Raw genomic sequence first — 13,853 nt, forward strand, 5'->3', positions numbered from 1 at the left:
ATACTATAACAGGAAGTAAATAAGCATGCAGGAAGGGAAGCAAGGGGTCCATGGCGATGCCATCTATGTGTTAATGATCACACAGGAGTCAGGACACACTGCCACTTTCCACTGTCGGGTCCTTCTAGTCGATGACTGCAATTGCCACTAATTTGCCTGTAGAGGGAGAGAGGGATTACAAATCCCACTCACAATGCAAGTCATGGTAGCCTACCTATATTAGCATTTTTTACACATCATGTCAAAATCCCCTATAAATAACTTTTTTGTGCTACATAATCAATTTGAGATTCTTTAGTGCAGTGGTCACGACTGGTCGATCTCCAAGGCATTCCTAGTCGATCACCAAACATTTCTGTAAAAAAAACAACAATAAAGCGTTCCTATTTTTATTTCTTTATTTGTGCARTGTTGCGGTAGGTGCACTTGATTCAGCAGCCCTAGTGCCGGTAAGGCAAAGTGTTCCCATTTTGAACCATTTCATGTGTCTGGCAGGCCCAGAGAGCAAATCAAGTGCACCTACAGGCCTACCGCTGGCCAATCAGATAGCTCGGATTACCGTGTCTGCATAGATTCCTCGAGCCATAGACTGTAAAATGAAGCCTTGAATTCACAGCAAAGTTGATACTGTGAGAGAGCTGCTGTTTTATGGGTAAGTTCTCGTTTAAATTGTTATTCAGCGCTGGCAACACTTTACTCAACACCTTTATTAAGCCATAAAATTCACCTTCTCCCTACTCCCACTCACGTTACAACCAGTAATGCAGCTGCAATGAATGAGTATAGAAAAGGGTTTGAATAAGCTTGTGTCTTTTTTTAATATAGAGGAATATTTCACTTTATCTGGTCATAGTAACAACATGAATTGGTGGATGAGGCTGAAGTAATGCAGTGCGACTTGAGTTTCGCCATCAGCTTGAAGACTGTGTCCCCTTTTCTCAGCGGAGAGGGAGAGCAGAGGGACGGTGAGTAGGGTGAGAGGCAGCCTCACCACTGCTCCCTCCTTTTCCTCAGATTGACCATCAGATCCAGTTAAAAAAAAAGTATATATACACTACCGGTCAAAAGTTTTAGACAACCTACTCATTCAAGGGTTTTTCTTCATTTTACTATTTTTTACATTGTAGAATAATAGTGAAGACATCAAAACTATGAAATAACCAAAAATGAATTAACACATGAAATCATGTAGTAACCAAAAAGGTGTTAAACAAATCAAAAAATATTTTATATTTGAGATTCTTCAAATAGCCACCCTTCGCCTTGATGACAGCTTTGCACACACTTGGCATTCTCTCAACCTGCTTCATGAGGTAGTCACCAGGAATGCATTTCAATTAARAGGTGTGCCTTCTTAAAAGTTCATTTGAAGAATTTCTTTCCTTCTTAATGCGTTTGAGTCAATCAGTTGTGCTGTGACAAGGTAGTGGTGGTATACAGAAGATAGCCCTATTTGGTAAAAGACCAAGTCCATATTATGGCAAGAACAGCTCAAATAAGCAAAGAGAAACTACAGTCCATCATTACTTTAAGATATGAAGGTCAGTCAATAAGGAAAATGTGTAGAACTTTTAAAGTTTCTCCAAGTGCAGTTGCAAAAACCATCAAGCGCTATGATGAAACTGGCACTCATGAGGACTGGAATGGAAGACCCAGAGTTACCTCTGCTGCAGAGGATAAGTTCAGTACAGTTACCAGCCTCAGAAATTGCACCCCAAATAAATGCTTCACAGAGTTCAAGTAATAGACACATCTCAATATCAGCTGTTCAGAGGTGACTGAGTGAATCAGGCCTTCATGGTCGAATTGCTGCAAAGAAACCACTACTAAAGGACACCAATAATAAGAAGAGACTTGCTTGGGCCAAGAAACACGAGCAATGGACATTAGACCGGTGGAAATTTGTCCTTTAGTCTGATCAGTCCAAATTTGAGATTTTTGGTTCCAACCGCCGTGTCTTAATCCGCCGGATGACCTATGCATGTGTATTTCCCACCGTAAGGCATGGAGAAGGAGGTGTTATGGTGTGGGGGTGCTTTGCTGTTGACACTGTCTGTAATTTATTTAGAATTCAAGGCACACTTAACCAGCATGGCTACCAAAGCATTCTGCAGCCATACGTCATCCCATCTGGTTTGGGCTTAGTGGGAATATCATTTGTTTTTCAACAGGACAATGATTCAACACACCTCCAGGCTATGTAAGGGCTATTTTACCAAGAAGGAGAGTGATGGAGTGCAGCATCAGATGACCTGGGCTCCATAATCCTCCGCACTCAACCAAATTGAGAGGGTTCCCACATATGCTGAGCCAACAAGAGCTCAGCATATGTGGGAACTCCTTCAAGACAGTTGGAAAAGCATTCCCGGTGAAGCTGGTTGAGAGAATTCCAAGCGCATGCAAAGCTGTCATCAAGGCAAATGGTGGCTATTTGAAGAATATAATCTTGTTTAACACTTTTTTGGTTACTACATGATTCCATATGTGTTATTTCATAGTTTTGATGACTTCACTATTATTCTACAATATAGAAAATAGTAAAAATAAAGAAAAACCCTTGAATGAGTAGGTGTTCTAAAACTTTTGATCAGTTGCAACACTCACTACCGAGTTCCAAACTGTCTCTGGAAGTGTAACGGCAAGGATCGGACCAATGTGCAGCGTGGTAAGTGTCCATAATATATTTTAAATGAATCAAAATGAACACAGAACAAAAATAACAAAAACAAAGAACCGAAACAGTCCCGTATGGTGCAAACCCTGAAACAGGAAACAATCACCCACAAAACACAATGAAAAACAGGCTACCTAAATTGGGCTCCCAATCAGAGACAACGACTGACACCTGCCTCTGATTGAGAACCATACTAGGACAAACACATAGAAATATAACATACAGAACAAAACATAGAAAAACAACATAGAATGCCCACCCCAACTCACGCCCTGACCAAACTAAAATAAAGACATAAAAAAGGAACGAAGGTCAGAACGTGACAGGAAGTAACGTCAGCACAAGAATTGTTCGTCTGGAGATTCATGATATGGATTTCCATGGCCAAGCTGCCACACAAGCCTTAAATCACCTTACGCAATGCCAAGCGTCGGCTGGAGTGGTGTAAACCTCACCGCCATTGGACACTGGAGAAGTGGAAACGCGTTTTCTGGAGTGATGAATCAGACTTCACCTTCTGGCAGTCCGACGAACGAATCTGGGTTTGGCGGATGCCAGGAGAACGCTACTTGCCCCAATGCATAGTGCCAACTGTAAGGTTTGGTGGAGGAGCAATAATGGTCTGGTGATGTTTTCAMGGTTCGGGCTAGGCCCCTTAGTTCCAGTGAATGGAAATCTTAACGATTTTGGAATTAGATGTTCAACCACGTACTTTTGGTCATGTAGTGTATCTGTATGGTCCCTCAGTCGAGCAGTGAATTTCAAACACAGATTCAACCACAAAGACCAGGGAGGTTTTCCAATGCCTTGCACTTATTGGTAGATGGATAAAAAAAAGCAAACACTGAATATCCCTTTGCGCATGGTGAAGTTATTAATTACACTTTGGATGGTGTATCAACACACCCAGTGACTACAAAGTGTCCTTCCTAATTCAGTTGACGCAGAGGAAGGAAACCGCTCAGGGATTTCTCCAATGGTGACTTTAAAACAATTACAGAGTTTAGTGGCTGTAATAGGAGAAAAGTGAGGATGGATCAACAACATTGTAGTTACTCCATAATACTAACCAAATTGACAGAGTGAAAAGAAGGAAGCCTGTAGAAAATACAAATATTCAAAAACATGCATCCTGTTTGCAACAAGGCACTAAAGTAATAACCCCCAAAATATGGCAAAGCAATTAACTTTATGTCGTGAATACAAAGTGTTATGTTTGGGGAAAATCCAATACAACACATTACTGTTTACCACTCTACATTTTTAATAGCATAGTGGTGGCTGCATCATGTTATTGGTCTGCTTGTAATCGYTAAGGACTGGGGATTTTTTCAGGATAAAAAAAATAAACAGAATGGAAATAAGCACAGGCAAAATCCTAGAGGAAAACCTGGTTCAGTCAATTTGCTTTTTGGTCTTAATTTAAGGTTAGGGTTAGGGATAAGGTGAACAGTGTGGTTAAGGTTAGAGTTAAGGCTCAGGTTTAACATTTTGTATGACCTTGTGGCTGTGCCTATCATGCAGAGCTGGCTCCGGTACTTGAGTCAACCCAATAAATGCCAACCTGCTACCATGACTTGCATTGGATTTGTGCCACAAATGCTAAAACGTTAGCATTTGGAAACAGTGCCAGGGACATAAAGCCAAAGCATGGATTGCTGCCAAAACTTGTCCATTGACTCCTTGCAGGGTAAGGAAACTAATATGTAATTTTGCAATTTGGGTGAACTAAGACTGTTTTCAGTGTTCAGGCTTATGGATTGATAGATTGTGTGTCTGTGTGCTTGCGCACATTGTGTGTTTGTTTGTGTGTGTGTGTGTGTGTGTGTGTGTGTGTGTTGTGTTTGTGTGTGTGTGTGTGTGTGTGTGTGTGTGTGTGTGTGTGTGTGTGATGTGTAGGTAAAGACCTCCCATTCATGAGATAATACTGGGTTCATTGTGAGAGGCAGCTTAGTCATGGCTTGAGAGAACATTTACCCAAGAAATCAACAGCTCATTAACTCGGGGCTGGCTAGAAAATCTTGGCTCATGTGGCACTGGGGAAGAGGGCTCATTAGCACCTTGTTGCTTTTACAGAGCTTTTACAGGTGCGAATTCTGATTAGAACTGAAATACCGGTTGATAAATCACCTCGTAATGTTTTTCTTTAATTTACCATACAATTCATTCATCATAATTGTACATCAAATTGTTTGTCATGGTTTTACCCTTTCTGATGCACTAGAGAATTTCTCAATTGAGATGATATTAACAGAAAATATGGTATACTCTGATGTTTTTCATTTGAATGGGACAGTTTGTCACGGATTCCCCCGGTACTGCTGTTCATTCCGTGCACCAGCTCCAGAGGTCTACGTCACAGGCCTCTAGGCGTCACTGAACTTTTTCATTACGCACACCTGGTTCCCAATTCCCCTGATTGGTAATTGTATATATGTGCCCTCTGTTCACCATTGTCTTGTCGGTTATTGTTCCCATGTCCGTTGGTCTGTGACCAAACCTGTGCTTTGTTATTTCGGCTTTCGTGCTGCGTGTATTGTGCACTTGTTATTACGGATCRCGTCCCATGTAGTATTTTGCGGGTCTCGTCTCGTGTATTTATTAGAGGTTTAACCTCGCTCTTTTGTTTGGGTTACATCCCTGTGTTTTGTATACGTGTTTGTTTTGGGCTTTGTTCCTGTGCCTTTTCATGGCATGTTGTATTTTTGGGTGGAGTATTAAGACCCCCTATTACGTATTCCTACGCCTGTCTCCAATCATTTATACAACATGACACAGTTGTTGGTATGCGTTAGCTATTGCTAATAAAGCTTGAGAGTCCCATGGGATTCTCTATGTAATAAACGTCAATGACTGTTTACTCGACTGCAGAGCTCAAACTATGATTTGCTACAGTATGTAATAGTCAGACAATAACGCTGGTGAGAAGTTATTACGCACATCTAATCGAACCCACCAGACAATATGTTAACGCAAGCAGTTTAATTTAAATACATTTTTTGATAAGCAGTTTTTCAAGTTAAAGATGACTCATGGGAGATACGGTTGTCTGGGCACATTGTGCTGCTGGCATTTGAAAACCTGTCAACTTTTGTGCGTTTGAGACTATGTGTGTATGTGGGGGGCATACCTTATTATGTAGCGTAGGCTTGTGAATCTTCAGGGGGCGAAATTAACAGAAAGACAAAAAGTTTACGGATTTCTCACACTGATGTTGAGTGGTTGTGTCATTCAGCATAAACCACATAGTCATTCCAGTTGCCTAGGATGGTTTGTCCCTTGGTAAAGGCCCAAAATGGGGCATAATACAATGTTTTCATACCTACAGAGACCATGAAATGGAATTTTTTGTTTGTGTCACATTCATTTTCCCAAGTCATAAATCATATTTATTGGTGGAACGTTCACAAAAGATACCCTTCATACGCTGTGGACTCACAAAGGACAGTGTTGCTATCTTACTTCCCCACACACCCTTTACCAGCTATATATGCACTACAAGCTGACTTGGACAAGACTACTAAGCATACAGTAGTACTGAAGAATGTCAAAATAAAGCCAAAACTTACCATAAGAGTAAAGAATGTGTTTGTGTTTTCAAGACTGGTTGAGATGATGATGATGATGAGTCTTCAGTGGGACTCTGATAAGGGAAAAGGCAGCGATTCAGATATGAGACTTTATATTGCTTTCAATAATGGCAATTGTACATAAGATGGTCCGTTGCATAGCACAGTACAGTTAGTGTATGGGTTGTTTGAACAGTATTGACAGCAGTTGACCAACCAGTAGCCTAATCTTTGAGTCTTTGTCTTTTAATCAGGGTTCAATTCTATTGGGCTCAATTCTAATAGAATAAATGCAGTCAATTTGGGAAATATTGAACTTATTTTGGGCAACAGACATGTACAACAAAATGCACAATGTGGACCCAGAGGATATCACTTGACAGTATTAATTAAAATGCATGTTTCCAAAGTGGTCCGATGGTAAAAACAATAACACATATAATAAACTGAAATTCTAATTCAATAATTGAACAAATGTCATCTGTTTTCAATTACTTCTCAATTAACTGAAAAGCAGAAGCTTATTTCAAAAGTTTTTACATTTTTGAATTTTAAATTCAATCACTTCCTGAATTGACTGCCTTCAATTCAAATTTACTCCAACCCTACTTTTAATGTTGAATTAATTGGCTGTTGAATGCTATAATATTAGACAATATTAAAATGGTCAAAAGAAACAAACGCTTTTTAGAGAAGAGCAATTTCTCAAGCAAAAATTTAGCCAGGACTATCTGGGAGTGGCCTGAATGAGGGGACTAATTGGACGAGGCTAATGGAAAGGAGATTTAACCTGAACTAGCTGTTTTTGGCAGAAGTTTGAAACTGTCTTTGTTATTGGTCAGGCAGGCCAAATCTCCATCCCACCAAAACAGGCTGAAATTTCAGGCAGTCTTTTCAAACAGTTCTTACACTAAAAAGGCACTATCATAATTTTCTCAATTTCACATTATTATTCCAACCTCATAGTGTGGAAATGCATATAAAATACAGGGAAATCGAAATTTTGACTGCATTGGACCTTCGGCTGCAAGAGCCAGTTTACTTCTGAACATAGTATATAAGGTCCTTAGACATTAATGGAGTAGGCTCACCTACACACCTTAATAGTGCATTCTTGGGCTATTGTGGCCTTGGCAGGCCAAAGCAGGCTAGCTACTAAGTGGCAAGCAGCAAACAATGTAAGGCTCATAAGCAAGCAAGCAGCATCAGCAATTAAAGATCATAACTTCATTTCTATAACTTAAATAAATGCACAATCCTTCAGGTGCAAATAATTATTGCGTGTCAATTACGTTAAGTTGTTATCAATAACGTTATATCTCATTCCATWTCAAACATTCATTACCAGGGGTGTATTCAATATGAACCAAACGAGACGAAACAGGGTACCTGAATACCTGAATTTGTCCAATAGAAACAAATTTTAATTGCAAAAGTTTTCCATTTGGAGTTTACGGTTTCCATTGCAAAACATTTTGGACTACTGCWATATAATGCAGAAACACAGCTGGATTAGCTAGCATTACACCCCTATGTCTCAATATTGGCCAACATTAAGTGGATATTTGATTGATATACAATAAAAGCATTCTATACCTTACAAGTATGTGTGGTTTAAGTACATTTTCTATCCAATATGGGCTATGCAAGCAGCAGAAGTATGCATTTGCCAATGTAGCAATGTATCTACTATACCTAGCTAGAAATAATGTTAAGCTAGCTAGCTAAAAACGTAGCTAAAGATCCCTAAACATTGCTGTGAGCTTACTTTTTTCTCCAAATAACGTCAATTAGCAAATAATGTTCAACCTAAATAAAGTAAAACAATCAAGTGATCAAACAGTTGCTGTAGGCCTACTTGCAATTGGACGTTGAACTGATTAGCTAGCTAGCTAGCATGTTAGCAGGCAATTAGTGGTCGAAATGTTACAAAAATGATCTTCGTGCCTGGTGAGTAGGCTACACATTGTTGTCTTCAATGAAATTAGAATTCAATAAAATCACTGACCAWAACAAAATGCCATGCTGCCGAATATTTGATTTTGTTCATGTTGATTTATAACAGATATTAATTAAATTGGTCAACTGAGTCAGTTCTGTTGATTTACATTGTTCCCCTGTTACAGTGAGTAATTCAATTAACGAACCTGGATCAGTAAAGACAACGGTGGACAAATGACCTGATAGAGCTGTCATGTTCCCCAGTGATGGAGCGGTTACCAGAGAAAATAAGTCCAATTCCACAAAGAAAGACAAATGGCTGAAGCAGTGGTGCATGGCTGGAGAGATCTATCAATAACTAATTTTGTTGATTTTCTGTCTTAAATAAATGTTTAATTCAACAAATTTTATGACATACACAATATGTATTACTTATTAAATCACATGTAAAGCTCATGCAGTCTAACAACCTCCCACAAAGCACATTTGGTAGAAGAAACAAAACATCTGCAGGGAGTGTAGTATGTACATGCTGAACAGAAGTACATTGAGTGGTGTTGGCTTAGGGTGTATGATGAATGTCTTAATGTAAATGCCACTAGAATCGATTGACTACTGTCTTGTTTGTAGTAAACAGGTGTGCAGTCGTGCTGCATCCTTGTTGCAGCCAGAAAATTTAAATATAACATTATATTGTATCTCTGTGGTTACAGCACTCTCATTTCTTCTACTGTAATCCATTTTTGTTCAACTCACCATTATTCTATGGTGCAGTAGCCCACAGTATAATTGTGTATAATATGTGTTAGGGATATGGGTTGCAAAGCCTCTTACTGATAGCCCTAATTTGTTGGGGAGTTTATTTTCTGTTTCTACTATACAGTAGGAAGCTCCTGGTCATTTAATTTCCCAATGAAATATACCCCACACTTCCAATCTTGCACCATAGTGCAGTATGCCTGTCTCGCCTCTCTCTGGCCCATGTTGGCTGTCTGTTGTGTATGATTGATAGAGCGACTATCAATCAGGAAGGACTCTGGGAGACGGGCATGGCGCGGACTTTCCATTCTTAACCCGGTGACAAATGTAACCTCTAAGTGTCTGTGACAGGCCCTGATCCTACAGGACCCTTCGTGTTAGATATGGGAGCGAGATTTTTTTATTGACTCCAGGTGTACGGCCCGTCTCATCCTCTCTGCCGTCATAGGCCCGTCTGAGTCCCCCACCKCCRCCACAGACCCCCCCCCCSCCCCCCCKCKCKCACACACACAAGCATGCACACACAGCACCAGTTTTCCCTTTCCACTCCGTCAAAACAGGGTCCACCCAGGGAGTCTCACGAGGCGCTCACACAACACCAAACCCACACATATAGCACACTCATACACGAAGGCCACAGAAACATCCCGCCCCAAGAGAAGACAGAGAGGACGCCCAGTTTTGAGTACCTTCTTGTGGATGTCCTTGGGGGAACTCAAGGCTAGGTTCCCATTGGGTGTTCACAAGGGAAATAAGGGAGGGGTTGGTGCCCCACTTTATGAGATTCCAGAGTAGTCTACAACTTTACCCATGTCCGTCCCCCTAGCTGAGCCTATGTAACTGCTTTGAAATTCAGTGTTTATTTACACTGACTGAAGCATTGTACTGTTAGATTAGAGTTATTGGTGCAGCATACTGTAGCTCTTGAGAGACCATATGTTACAGTGTGGCAGTTTTGTGGCAGTTCTGTGAAGTATTGAGTGTGTGGTTGTAAATGTCTGACTGTCTGCCACAGTACAGATATAACCTGTCCCAAAGCCACTCAAAGTGAATGGGCATCCAAGTATGTTAATTGGACATGGTGGCAGCACTACAACACCTAAAACTTTTATGTGGGAGAGACCAACTGAACAACTCCCAGGGGGGTTCCATTATAGCTGAGTTCATGGAGTCTGTCACTGTGAGATTTGGTTTGAGCCATTGTGGGTACAATTATCAAGCTATCATTCTTTTTTAAATAGGCCCTGAGACACACTTTAGTTTGATTTTAAAAGCCTAAATATATTTCTAATCATTCTCTGCTCAAGGACTCAGGGAACGAAACTAGAAATAACTTCATAAATAGCTCCCGGTCATTCTAAACAGGATAAATGTCTACAATTCTGATTATTTTATGATACCATTAGAGCTACCTCAACATGGTCTCTAGTCTATCTGGGGAGAAAGGTGACAGAGTCACAAAAGCAATTAAAATGAGTGTTGAAAAGAAAATATTTCCAATTAGATGGTGGAGTTTGTACCACAGGCTAGTGCAAGGAATGACTGTACGGGTGAGCTGTATGGTGCTTTTATTATTCTCTGCAGAGGGTTGTACTGTTATTCCTCACAGCAGCAGTCACTAGCAGGGGCAGAGAGAGGTCACGATGACGACTCCACAGCACCTGGTGCTTTACTATTGTACTTCCACAGGGCAACATATCATCAACAGTCACACAGGGTTAATTGAGACTCATTCACAGTGTTCAAAGCTCCGGCAAACCGGAAAGATATTTCAAAGCAACTACTAAAGAGTAATTCTCTCCTTGCCTGTGGAAGATTAAAGAGGTGAAATACTCTTATACTTGTTCAGAAAGCCAGCTTTCCTCTCATGGTAGTCTCAGTTCTCAGAGCCCCAGACACCATTTATTCCCAGTTATCTCTCCCAGTTCCCCGGGGTGGTGGAATACAGGGATTCAGAGACTACTTTCTAAAGCCCATGCTATTACACTCCTGTCTGATTCAACGTGTGTATGCGTGCGTGTGTGTGTAGGTGCACCCACACCATCATTAAACCCCAGTTGGCTGCTGCCCCTGGTGAGGGGGGTCTGGAATTAAGCTGCCAACCCAGCAGGCGATTCAGTCCCTGAAAATCTGTGTGGCGTGAGAAGGGGGACTGGGGCTCAGATTAAACCCACACAGGCCATGCTGGCTGTAATACACTGTTGACGGGAAGGAAAAAACACACTCACCCACGTGTTGATGAATCAGCCATCCCTGCTGCTCCTGAGCTGTGAAAGCTGATTTTTGAGCTCTTTAAATAATCAGGTTGGGATCTGGGAATAGCCAACTGGGGCAGCTGTGCCAGTGTGCRGCGTGTCACTACCCCCCCTCCCTCCCGCGCGGTGAGGCAGCAGGTAAGTCAACCTGACCACCCAAAGGGGACAGGTGCCCTCAGCGAATGATCACGAACAGGGAAAAATCATTAGGGGACTGCTGGGTGGCTGCGTTAGCTGTAGTGCAGGTTATGAGCACAAACAGTCCACTGTTTACAGTGTGCCTGAGGTGACATAGATAAAATGAGCCATGCCGTTATCTTCAGCAGAACTCTATATGAGACCTTCTGRTTATTCAAAATAGCTTTTAACAAGGTGATGCCAAAGTAATAAATACATAATCATACACTATACTATGTATGAAATAGGGATAAGTCATACGAAGCTAAAATAATACCATTCTAAATTTGGCTTAACATCAGAAATAACTGTAAATATGTTAATGACAAAAAGCTGATATGTTCAAGCAAAGTGTCATGTTCATAGGAGCATTTAATGTATACTGAACAAAAATATAAAAGCATCATGTAAAGTGTTYATCCATGTTTCATGAGCTGAAATAAAAGATACCAGAAATATCCCATATGCACAAAAAGCTTATTTCTCTCAAATGTTGTTAACATCCCTGTTAYTGAGCATTTCTCCTTTGCCAAGATTATCCATCCACCTGACACGTGTGGCATATCGAGAAGCTGATTAAACAGCATGATCATTACACAGGTGTACCTTGTGCTGGGGACAATAAAAGGCCATTTTAACACATGCKGTTRTGTCACACAACACAACACCAATGGGATCATCTGAGACCAGCCACCCCGGACAGCTGAAACTGTGGGTTTGGACAACCAAAGTATTTCTGCTCAAACTGTCAGAAACCGTCTCAGGGAAGCTCATCTAAATGCTCGTCGTCCTCACCAGGGTCTTGACCTGACTGCAGTTTGGTGTAGTAACCGATTTTAGTGGGCAAATACTCAGCTTCGATGGCCACTGGCACGCTGGAGAAGTGTGCTCTTCACGGATGAGTCTGGTTTCGACTGTACCGGGCAAATGGCAGACAGCGTGTATGGTGTCATGTGTTGCGAGCAGTTTGCTGATATCAACGATGTGAACAGAGTTCCCCATGGTGGCGATAGGGTTATTGTATGGGCAGGCATAAGCTATGGACAACAAACACAATTGCATTTTATCAATGGCAATTTGAATGCACAGAGATACCGTGTCCGAGGTCCTGKGGCCCATTGTCGTGCCATTCATCCATCACCATCACCTCATGTTTCAGCTGGATAATACARAGCCCCATGTCGCAAGGATCTGTATACAATTCCTGGAAGCTAAAAATGTCCCAGTTCTTCCAAGGCTTGCATACTCACCAGACTAGTCACCCGCTGAGCATGTTTGGGATGCTCTGGATTGACGTTTTTGTTCAGTGTATAATCATAGGCTAACACTAATGGAAGGAGTTGACAGTACATCAGATGCATAACAATYTCTCTAAAAACATTACTATTCATTCAAATCCATTTCACAAAACCTGCCATGAGGGTTCAATGCATTATCTCAGTGAAAATGTCACTGCATTTAATAAATCAATTACAATGAATGTAAACAAACACGGATGATAGGCGTCATTCACATTTGGAATGGATTCAGTCCCAGCCAAATGTGTCCCCTAGTAGAGTGCTAAGTGATTTTTTAAGTGATTTGATTTGATGATTTATGTTTGAGTGCTTTGAAAGAGGAGAGGTGAAACATTCATCTGCCTTAAAGTCTGTTTTCAAGTCCCATGACAGGTACATCCCAATGGGAGTGTGTATGTGTGTGTGTGTGTGTGTGTGTGTGTGTGATTATTGTTACTGCATGAGCATCTGTGACATCTTTGATAAGACAGCCGACCGCCCCATATTCTCACACATTCACTCTGCCCTAGGAAAGTTTCCTAAAATGTCATCTACAAACTGACAAGACACTATTAAAGCCGTTTGAACTTTTGACAATTGGACAGAAATTAGCAGCCGGAAACCTACTCGAAAAGGGCTGTGTGAAATTATCATCTCTTTTGAATGAGTGATAGAGGACGCAACACAATAACAGAGACAGGCAGCCGTTTGTACTGTATTGAGGGACTAGTATTTGGAAAGGCTGAAGTTGTCAAGTGTTTGTGTAATGAGTGAATYTAATAGGAAACAGATAGACAGTCTGTAGTGGTAGTAGTCATCCATCAACCATAATGGAGGGAAAAGAAGGAAGTACAGGTACGGGTAACTGCCAAACTAAAGGAAACACGAACGGCTTCAATGCACCTTGGCATAGATTCTACAAGAGTCTGGAAGTCTATTGGTGAGATGCGAAACCACTCTTCCACAAGAAATTCCATCATTTGGTGTATTGTTGATGATGGTGAAAAACGCTGTCTCGGGCACCGCTCCAGAAGCTCCCATAAGCGTTCAAGTTGGTTGAGATCTGGTGACTAAGACGGCAATGGCATACGGTTTACATTGTTTTCATGCCATATCAAACRATTCAGTGACCACTTGTGTCCTGTGGAATGGGACATTGTGAGCTTATGGCCTGTTCAGCATTTTTTTAAATGACCCTAAG

Source organism: Salvelinus sp. IW2-2015, linkage group LG27 (genome assembly GCF_002910315.2).
Source record: "Salvelinus sp. IW2-2015 linkage group LG27, ASM291031v2, whole genome shotgun sequence".
Taxonomy (NCBI): domain Eukaryota; kingdom Metazoa; phylum Chordata; class Actinopteri; order Salmoniformes; family Salmonidae; genus Salvelinus; species Salvelinus sp. IW2-2015.